This window comes from Etheostoma spectabile, chromosome 4, assembly GCF_008692095.1.
Source record: "Etheostoma spectabile isolate EspeVRDwgs_2016 chromosome 4, UIUC_Espe_1.0, whole genome shotgun sequence".
Classification (NCBI taxonomy): Eukaryota; Metazoa; Chordata; class Actinopteri; order Perciformes; family Percidae; genus Etheostoma; species Etheostoma spectabile.
In genome coordinates, this window is record NC_045736.1 from 9,349,172 (window position 1) to 9,360,901 (window position 11,730).

The 11,730-nt window shown below is 39.5% G+C and overlaps 1 long non-coding RNA gene across 1 annotated transcript in view; it reads left to right on the plus strand.

Moving 5' to 3' along the window:
* Positions 1–9,177, plus strand: part of LOC116687754 (uncharacterized) — a 21,786-nt gene extending 12,609 nt beyond the window's left edge. Inside the window, exon 3 of the long non-coding RNA XR_004331623.1 lies at positions 8,692–9,177. This is a non-coding gene — a long non-coding RNA (uncharacterized LOC116687754). The remainder of the gene's footprint in view (positions 1–8,691) is intronic.
* Positions 9,178–11,730: the final 2,553 nt, after the last annotated feature.

Below are 11,730 nucleotides of genomic sequence, written 5' to 3' on the forward strand. Positions count from 1 at the left end.
CTCTTTTCCAAGAGTGTCCTGGCCAAGATAAGCAGCAGTACAAACAAGGTTGCAGACATATAACAAATAACATATATCATGAACATAAAACATAAAACCCTTTTATGCTGTTAATAAATAGTGAGTAACAAGGTCATAAAATATCTAAATTCACAATAGTGAATAACAACAAGGATCGTCAGAATAATCAATCATAACATCTACAGCCAGTGTTTTCACCTCCATGTCATTTAAAAGTACTTTAAAGCAGCCAGTGAAACCATCTCCTGAAGATTCAGGACAATTTGCAGCTGATTCCAAGCATAGGGGGCCGCGTACTTAACGCCCCTTTTCCTAATTCAGTCCGGACTTGAGGGACAGATAACAGTATGAGTCATCAGAAGAAGACAATTCTTCCTGTACCTTTTCTTTATATGTAGGTTTGAAGGTTGGGGGAAGCAGACCCAAGCATAGCCTTATAAATTAGAGTGTACCAATGATTAAGTCTACGGGTGGACAATGCACCCGTAGACTTAATTTAATAAATAGACATTTAATCAAAGGTTTGTGTTATTGATGGAACATACAATGTCTGTATAATTTCAATCAATACATCTAATTCCGTCAAAGAATGTTATTGTCAACCAGAAGAAATATCATAGTATCAATCTGTTGGTAGATGATAGTATTCCATTTCATATTCACGGGTAGTCTATCAACCAATCCCATACATACATACATTTTGTTATGTCACCGATGGCAACGGAGTCAACCTCACCACTTCTCTTAGCGTAGATGTTCATCTCTAATTTTTCTCCGTACCAAAAAGAGGAAACACTTGTCCACAGTTTCCTCCACTTGAGGGTGGCTCAGTGAAGAATGATGATGTTGCTTCTGCTTTATCCCGCCAGTCCTCAGCAACATCTGCATAATGCCTCGATAAGATGCTGATGTCAACAAAACTATGCAGACTCTGGTGAAAACGAGGACAGTTTCAACAGCCTACTTTTCCTGACACAGCTGGCTGTTGCTGACCAAACAGGTAGACCCAGGGGCGTCATATATATTTCAACTTGCGGTAAAGACATCTGCTCGGAACTGTTCACTGCTACTGAAATTAGCCTTCACAAGAGCTCTGTGTTCTTACGAAATACAATTAACATAGCCTATATACCTGTACACTGAAATAATTTAGTGCAACATGACATATAATTCTGACACAAGCAGTGGATGGAGAAAGGATGATGGCTAAAATTCTGATTTACTTCATTTTTGGAGGGGAAATCCATTTTGGCACGGATACCTGATTTGAGAGTAAGATGAAGACGGGATTTAAAAACCCCAACTGTTTTAATTTTTGTTTTCCTCACCATGCATCAAGGTCTGACTGCATGGGGTCTACAGTATGTCTGACAAGGAATCACTAAAAGTTGCGTCAATTTCTATTGCTAGGGCTCATTCACACAAGCCGATTCAACAGGCTGTCTCACGCCTCTCATAAGTCTGCAGCTTTCTGCCATGTTTAACATTGATTATCAAATATACACAGTCAGCTTTGATGTGTTATTGTTTTGTTTTCCCGTTATTGTCACTATACAGGCACACAATAAAGTTGTTAAAATCCAAAGTGATCTGAGATCATGTTATGGGGGTAAGCCTCACCTCTCTTAGCGTAGCTTCCATGGCGCCATTTTATTGCTACGAAGCCATCACCTGCGGTTAACATTCCATTGACTGCCATTCATTTCGACACCACTTTGACAGTGAATAACTTTACAGCTGAAGCGTGTAAAGACTATTTGTCCATTGTTTATTTCTAAAGAAACACAACAATGTATAAAAGGCTTCATTACCTTGTACCTCACGTTATGGCTCTGTAGCAGACGTTTTTGTAAAAATAGGCTAATGATTGCATCATAACCATGCAACTTAACGTCGCATAGTCGACAAATCACCGTATTACCAGGAGAATACTTACATCAGCAGTTTAGGCTTAATTACTAACGTTAACTAGCATATTAGTTAGTAGTAATTAGCCTGTGTCCATGTTATCTCCTAACATACACCTACGCTCTCCGTCTCTGCTGATTGGGAATGACTGTGTCAAGATTTCTCTTGGCACAGCTACCAGAAGACTTACAACTTTCAGACACGTTGCCCACGTCACATCTACATCGTCAAGCTCGGTTGGAGGCTGGGCAGTAACGCCTAGCCATCACCGGAAAAGTGCTTCTATTTTCCTTTACTGATCTCCGTCCAGAACAACGGGATCTGTTGGTCCACTTCTGTTTATGGGTTTACTGTTTCTTGTTTGGGAGCCAGTAACTTTCTAGAGTCTCTGCTGGCTGCCCAGCAACTGGCCAATAAATAGTATAATACACTGTAAAATACATTTTGCTAATGGCTAAATCCCTCCACTGTTTCTAGCAATCTTGATGCACACTGCTCTTTCACCGGTCAACCAGATGCTAGAATTTACTGGTCACTATATGAGTCTCAACATAGTGCAGGTAATCCCTTAGAGAATTTTTTTTTACTTAGGCTTTTTTTTTGTGTTGGCTTTCTAAACTCTGGTCAATTTGGGAAACATCCTTTCGAGCTAGAACCAACAATCAAATTATATTTTTCTTATTTTTTCATTTTCTCTTTACGCACTCAACAGCCATTTTAATTCCAGAGCTCGCCTCCCTACGTGCTAATATTGTACTCTAACAAGATCCCTCCAAGACTTTTTTTGCAGAGGGCTTGGCATTGCCCAAGATCATTGTGATTAGTTTAAAGAAACACCAATAAACCAGAGCATGTCTGTCTCCTATCCAAAAATGTTGTGTGGACTAGCTTGACCTTTTTCAGTGCTGTGGAGGAAGGTCCGGCAATGTGAGACCAAAAAAAACGTACAGATGTGTCACAAGTCTCAAAGAAAACAGCGCTGTCACTCAACAGTCACAGTAACAACAACAACAACAACAACCTGCTCCACCAAACACCAGCAAGCACATTGACCAGAGATAGGAGATGATAGACTGGCTCTGCTAATCCAGAACTCCCTGTTGTACAAAATCATTAAAAAAATAATTTATGCATGGTGTGTACGGGATTAGGGCTGCCGGTGCCACTGCCTTATAGAGCAACAGAGTTGGTATTTAGTTTTTTTAATTTATTCACTTTGCTTTGGCCCCTATAAACTATCCAATATTGCTTAACTTATAAGTCATAGTGGAAGCTTTATATAGTTTATAAGGATACAAAAAAACAGCCTCTTTTATAAAACAGTTTTGATTAATTTATGTTTACTCTATTGACGCTGTGGTAAAACGTGGGTCAATAGGAAAGGTTTTTATTTTATAATGTATTAATTCTTAAGTTGAATGACCTTTTGCGCTGGATCAAAACAATCCTTGCTCATGGAGCTTCAACTCTTTAATCCAGTGTAAATCCAACAAGGCATTTTCATTATACAGACAACCAGCATACAATAGTTGCCCTTTGCTGAGTTAGCTGGTGCGGTAGTATCTGGAAAGCGGATATGCCACACAATTAATTACCAGTGTTTGTACATCATTCATTTTTATTAAGCCAGCTGCTGGTGTGAGTGAGATGATTTTCTCCATGCACTGATAACATAGATAAACAGATCATTAGGCTTGGCCATGTCCAGAGATAGTAGAAGTAGATGCTTGTAAAAAGGTTAAAATAAAAATAATGAACTCTAATCAATGTTATGTAATGTAGAGACGTTCCACTGAATAATTCAGAATTGAGATGATGTCTGGAAACAGACTCTGACTCAGACAGAGTGGACCTCTTAGATTCAGCACAGGCAATCAATTATATGCTTGTCAAAGCGGAAGGGTTGGTTAAATTATGGACAAGTACCAATCATTACCATAAACTGTGTGGTTCATTAGCCAGTATCCTCCATATCATTTCATTAACTTAAAATGCCCCTATTAGTACACATATCTTAGTGTCATAAGGCAAGTACATCTTGCTGAGGAGATATATGACCTCGATCAATGTCTCTCTGTCTGAATATTTTAAAGTCTGCTAACTATTGCCTGTGATTTTTCAGTCTAAAATTCTTTGAGCTATGCTCTTATTACTTCTAATAATAGTCTGTGTAGATGACTGACCACTTATACGCTGACAATACATCACTAGTTTACTACTGTTCTCATAAACTGGGAGAGAAGCTTTTGCTTTATAATGTAAATGGATTTCTTTATGGTGTTCTGATGGATCATCTGCTGCAGAGCTGGAATTCATTGCACTATGACATCCAAGGTATAGCAAAGATTAAAGCCTTTGAATAATTGCATTACAACCCCTGGTATATGAAATACTGCCAAATCCAGCTTTTAACCATAACGGCACCCAAGGAATTTACCTCCGGCATTCAGTAGCACCATTGTTGTATTTATATTCACAGGGGCCTGTAATTACCATGATAAGTGCAAATAAGTGCAATTAACAAAGCATGGTAATTGTCTCCCATCTCTCTCTTTCTCTCTTTCTCTCTCTCCCTTCCCTAACTATTCTCTCATTTTGTTAGACAGATCTGCTACAGATTAGAATCAGGGACCAGGACGACAGCATAAAATAAATAATGGTCATTAGAGCATGTTCAACCAGTGCAGCACTGGGAAGTAACTACTAATTTCCTGCCTAAGCGAAGCCTCCATGGCTCTGTGGCTCCAATGCTTTTTGCCCCAATGAGATTTATAGATGAGTAAAAATAGGGATGTGAATCTGATTTATAACAACAAAGCTCTTTGGCTGGATCTCTCTGCCACGGTGCCCGTGGCCATCTCAGGAGAGCTTCACCTGGCATTCAGCCACCAGCCACTCCATCGCTCCCTCCCTCCCTCTCTGTGTTTTTATGGTTCTGTGGCACAGAGCTAATTTCAGTCAATTTCTGAAAAGCACTCCGTTGTACTGTCAAATGGGTCTCCAAAGAGATCATACGGAAGGAAGTTTCTGGTTGATGGGATGTTATTCTGTATTACAGCAATTTTGAGCTTTACTGTGTTTGGCAACAAATATTGTAACCTTCTCATATTTATAATGTCAACAAAGACAACTTCACATTACGCTGCTTCCCACAAGCATTGGTAAAGTCATTAATTTAGCATGAGCTGGGAATTATCAGTAAGATGCTGTTGAATAATCCTGTTTTAAATAAATCATAGTTTAGCTGAAATCTAGACACAGTCCTCTGCGTCTGGATCAAGTAAGAAACAATTATAATTTATATAATTATAATGAGCTGTGTTGCTCATATTCAGTCATGTGTAAGTATTTAAATGCAATGGGCAAAACATTAGAAACAAACTTTGAATATAATGCAGTTCAAAAGAAGACTAACTAATAACTATGGCCCATCCAATTGATAGAGCTACAGTAATAAGCTTCAGATTGCAGTGCTGTTGTATTGCATTACATGATATTGCACAGGTGTGCCTTTTATAAACAGGTAGAAAGCTTTGACTGACTAAAAGTCAAAGCGTCAGGGATCATATTGGTGAACATTTTGGTGTAAATAACACAACAGCTTCAGAAAAGATGGTAGCCAACATGCCGACCCCTCTATTCACCGGTGTGCTCATTTAAACTAAAAAAAACATTGCTTTGGTAACCCTGGCAACGCTTTGCCACCTCCACTTACTACCGATTTACTAGATAATGTTTTTGTTATTAATGTCCAAATTACCATAAAGGATGATGGTGATGTTCAAAACAAACATAAAATCTGATTTTAAAAAATTTAGTTGCATATAGAGAAAACACAGGTAACCTCAAATACTATGAGATAAATTATGATTTTAATGGAGTCAGTCAGGAAAATAAACTGTCGGACTCTATGAGAAGAATAAGACATGCCTTTAGTTATGCCCTATAGGAGTATTTTTAACAGTACTGTCAAATTACTTGAGATACATTCGTAGCCCATTACTAATGTAAAAGGAATACTATGTGGAATGTGCACCTAATGTCATAGTGTGTGTCAACAAGGAGACCATATGTCCTCAGAGCTGTGTGTCTTAAGACCCCTACATGCCGCTCGCAGCTGTTGGCATGAGCTTGCATGTTTGCAGTGGCATAATTACACCATGTTTACTGGCCTGGTGAGTGTCTCTCAGAATTTGACACATCGCTCTTTGTGGATATGCCAACTGCACACACAGAAGATTGTTGATGACTGATTGTCAGCATGACCTATAGTCAATCCCTCCTCCTATAAACCACAGCAGGACCCAGAGGAAACAACACCAGAAACCAATGGGAATGCCAAGGTTTGCACAGTGTTTATTATCTTTTTGTTGTTTTGATTTTTACAGACAGATTTCCATGTCGCACTACTTCACAGAATGTACATGTCAAATTAAAAAGACAATCACTAAACACACTTAGAAATCGACTGTTCGATCATGTAGCTTCCACCATTTCATCAGCACTGTGCAAAGGCAGTAAGAGGATAGTTGCGTCAAAGCATAAAGTCACAAATGGAAAAAATATGTACCTATACTGTAGATTTGAATAATGCATGCACATCTGCAGAGGAGATACACGGGTCCGGCGTGTTTCTGCCCTTATGATCTTCATCTTTCTTGTTTAATAGGAGAGGATACACATGTTGGAAGTAATTTTCTTTAATGTATTTAACGTATCTACCATTGCATGAAAATGGGTTGGCTTAGAGTGAACAGGGAGATTGGAAGGCTTAGATTTATGTGTGATTTTATTTTGTTCATGCCAAAAAAAGAAAAAGGGGGAAAAAAAAAAAACTTCCCCACAAATTCCAGCCCTGTAAAATGTAGAGTGGAGGCAAGCAAACACTGCCCACTTCCTAATTGATGGTTAGGTTATTCATGGTACTCTTGTTTCAAAATGAAAACGACAATGATTTCCTGATGTTAGAATATGCCATTACTGTGTATATACCTTTTTTTATATATCTCTTTGGAACTAAGCTGAAAATGTCTTTCACACTGACTTTTTCCTGTTTGGTTGTTAAAACTATTTGTTGTTGCAAGCCATTGTTTGGCTAATTTGGGACTTGAAAAGGACAAGCTGTATGTCACTGCACAACAAGCTTGGTGCACAGTACTCTAGTCACACACTGACCCAGGAGAGCGCGGCAAGGATGAATGACTGTGATAATACAACTGGTCTCCCGGCAACAAGGAGGCAGTTCCTTTGACTAGATAAAAGCCAGGGGATGAAAACATTAAGTAAATTAATTGAAAAGACCCCCCAAAAACGAGGATTGAGAGATATGTATGCAGGCCCTTGTGTCGGGAGATGTAGCGAGAAAACAAGGAAGAAAAAAAAAAAAACTAATTTTCTCTCAATTATGTATCAGGCTATTGTTCCAAGGACAGTCTCATATAACAGTGGAGGCTTGGGACTCACTTGTACGTGGAGTATCTTCAAATGAGACCTGTTTTGTTTTCTGACAATATTATTTTGCTTATTATCCTGCAAAATCACTATTTGAATGACAATTGATAACAGTGCAGTGTTGTATATGTGACCTCAAATAAGTCATTTCACTTGGGGGCCTAACACCTAAGTAATATATAAACAAATCAAATTAGGATACTAGGTTTGAGTACTTTAATTAAGGTTGGCCTATGTAATGTGCAAATTACAGTTACCAAGAAATAAGCAATGTGGCCTCACCACCTTAGTATAACTTGTTAAAATCATACAACTACAATACTGTTTCCGTCATTTTCAGCAAAGTTAAGCTACAAAAGATTGCCACTACTTACCTAATACAGTAATACAATTAATGCAATGATTCTTGTTTTAGAGAGACAAAGCCCATATAGATGCCTTTATTCCCTATTTACTTAAAATTGGCTTATCAATATCTTGAGCTAATGATTTGTGGCATGCTGAGTATTGGCTGTGGGCAAATGCCCAATGGGCTTGGCCAGTGAGTTGGGTTGTACTTATCAAAGTAAGGTTAACATGCCATAAGAATAAGGAAGCAGTAGCAACAGGTCAGCTAAATTTTGGTAGATTTTAAAGTTTTTACAAATTCAGGGCCATGGCAGTTGGATTGACAACACACTTCCTACCCAAGGTACATAAAAACATGCACTGTACAATTTTTTTTAAAAGAAGCTCTTAGGGAAAAATGGCTTTTTGCTTAGGATTGTGACTTTCTCTTACACTTTCAGCTGCTATTTGTTCCCAGCTTTAGCATTACTGACACCACCACTGTTGTTAGATTGAAGGAATTTGGTTTGTAGAAGTGATGCCATTAGTCTTAGGCATTGCAGTAAATTGGGATTGGCTCATTTCATGAGTTCTTTTGAAAGAAAAGTGAACTTTTAAAATAAAAGTTTACTTTTACAGACATATTCTTCAACATAGATAAATAAGCCACCCTATAGTTAGTGCTTGACACAGGAGCAATGGTTCCAATTGTCTCTTCTATAGTCTCTTAATCACCATAACATCTTGTCAGGAATTGTCCTGCATTGTTTTTGTTTATCAGTTGCTAGCAGACTCCTGTAACACTATCACTACTTTCTCATTTTCTCCCTTGAACAATCATCTGACATGAATCTCATTAAAGCAAAGGCATTATGCGGACAGAGAGGCTGAAATATCAGCGGCAAGCTCTATTATTATAATTTTCCAATCCCTGTGAAGATTGATATGTTGGGTGAGAGAGCGGTTTCTCCATCTCCCCTCCAGATCTCACTGACTCCTTGGGCCCATGAAGAGGCTGGGTGGCCCCTCATTAAGCACAGTCTGGATTACAGCTCCTGGCCAAGGCTATTTCCAACAACATGCTAGTGCATTGTAATGATCCTCTTTGTGTGCTGCGCAAACACACTCAATCTCCCACTTTAATCACCGAGGAGGAGATGGGCTACTCCTCCAGCCCTCAACAGGAGCAGTGAGAGGAAAGTGGGATTTGCAAGTTCCTCCATCCTTTGATGACATATAATCTCCTTGTGAGATAAGTGTTCTGTCACAAAGCTCTGATTGACGGGATGGAGGGAGTTAGGAGCAAAAGCTAGGAGAAAGGCTGAAATGATTCACGGGGGTGGTGATCCTTTGGCTGTCTGGTCATTCTGTCTGCCGTGTAGCTGCAGATCATCAGTATGTCAAACAGCTTAGAGGGAGATTCAGGACATTGTGGGCAGTTCATATGGTGTGTCGTCTTCTGCACCTACGGCTTGAGTATATTCATTAGGGCTGTAACAATACACCAAACTTTTGGTTTGGTTCACGATTTTTGACCCACTATTTGATACAAACCTTGATTTTTTTTTTTTTCATTTGTAATGGTAATTTAGCTATTTAGCTGTCTTCTGGCTCAGTCTCCTGGCGCTGTAAGGCTTCAGTCGGGATGAGAGCTGACAACAGCCCCAGTCCACGGATACATCCATTCTACAGTCAGCCCCCAGCCAGCTAGCAACCATTCACTATCATTACAGCCCCGGCCCGGGGACACATCCAAAGTCAACCCCCAGCCAGCTAGCAACCATTCACTATCATTACAGCCCCGGCCCGGGGACTCATCCACAGTCAACCCCCAGCCAGCTAGCAGCCAGCCCGGTCAGCATTTAATTTCGGTGCTAAGGACGCTAACGCCAGTTTACTGAACCGTCGGGAAACAGACCCAGACACTTGTCAGACAGCGGCTACTTGTAAGATTAGCTACATCTCCATTAGCATTACCGGTGCCCCCTCTTTCCCTTTTAGCCGTCTGTACTGTTAGCTAAATTTACCAGACAAAACAGGAATAAGGCACCAAAAAGACTACTAGTAATTTAAAGATGTGGTAGCACTGGATCTGGACAAGAAGGATAACTCTGGAGTTGGAAGGGGTGTGTCGCGATTCTGCCTTCTCCCACCGCGACACAGGATTGTGGAGCTGAGTGTCTCGATTTTGGTTTTATTTTCCATAATGTTACAGCCCTAATATTCATGCCATTACGTTTAGAGCATACTGTAGAAAATCTTTACTCAAATGACAATGATTTTTAGTATTAGCTAACTTTACTGACTCTTTTGGACACTTAAAAATACATTGTTAAAATGTTAAAATGAACTGCACAATCACGCTTGGGAAATCCACAAGTGTACTGTAGACTCATTTATAAAACAGCCTGCAGGCACAATATCTGCCGGCTGCCTTGAAATGAGCATTGAGTTCTTTGTGGTAACAAATCGCCAAACAACAGGACTCTTCAGTACCAACCGCAATTAGACAAATGTTCAGTATGGTCAGGTGACAACACTAAGCACCACCAGCATACAGCCAAGTTAGTAGATATGGTCTTAAGTAAATGAGTGGTGTCTTCAGTGTTCCATACAGGCATTTCTAGAAAGAATGCAATTGTTATTGAACCATTTAAGGAACCAACTACCTGACTAGTCTTAAAGAGCAAGACAACTACAAGGGAGATCAAGACCGAGGTTACGTAACCCCTTTTTAATGCACATTTTCAATTTCAGCATTTAAAAATTTAAAGAGGGTGAAATATTGCAGATTTGGGGTTTTGCATACACCTTTATACTGCGGGGGAAAAAATACACAAAACATCCATGCCATTTATTAGTACTCACCTTGACTCAATCAGAAACCTCTACAAGAATAACAAAGGCAGGTGTAATCACTAAGTCCCAAATTTGGGTCCAAGTGGGGGACTGTGTTTCATGTACCCCCCCCTTCCCACTATAACAGCTGATCAAGGCACAACACAGATATCCTGTATGAAAACAAGTATCACTTGTTTTTAAGAGCACTGTGTGGCAACAATTCAGTTATGTTTATAAAAGGGTGAGGGAAGATCAAATTGTGCTTGGGACCCTGAAATGGCTTTGGGTGTCCCTCATGGGTAGTTTCCACAAATTAAATTATCTTTATTTTATACATTACTGACAATACCCTTTTAGAAAGGCTACAATAGTTGATTTTACTGAAGGTACCAGAACAGGCTATGCCATGAGATACAATGTAAATAGATAGTTGTCATTGTTATGCTATTCTGGATGTCAAAAGCACTGACATCAGAGAGGATCTATGGAGAGTTCCCCCGCTTCTGGGATCTCAATGTATCAGAAATGCTGTTATTGAAATCCCTGCAATAAAAGAATATATTTCTCTTTGGACTCCTAATGTCTTACATTTTGACAGTGACTTAAACAGAAACAATGCTATTCTGCGTGACTTGCTTTCATTTAAATGGCCCGTTTGGGCAGACAAGAAACAGAAGGCAGTTGACTTTTCAAATGAGCCATTGTGAAAACACCCTGCTATAGGCATTTATTGTGATCGAGGACCTGTTGCTGTCTCTGGGAGGCTGAGAAGGGAAATATGGCAGCAATGACTGATGTCTGAGTCTACTGTAGTACGAACAGCAATAAGCAGAAATATCTTCCTGTTCTCTCTGCTCTGAACTGGAAGCCCTTCTGACAGTTAATCCAAGTGGCAGAGCCATACAGCAAAGCCGTGTGTGGTAATCTTTCATCACGCTGATACATCTGTGGTGATGCGTGATGATGTCCCCATAACTCTGGCCTTACTGACACAATGTTTGGTGACATAATTCACAGTACCATAAATATGTGGCTGGTGGATATAGAAGAGTAAGAGTTATGGTAGTTTTATCAAAACAGTAAATTCAACTACTCCCCCATGGGAGGAAAAAAAAGGTGAAAGAGAACACACTCCTGTCCATTGCTAGTTTGATCTTCAATTGATGGCAGTATTTGAGTTCA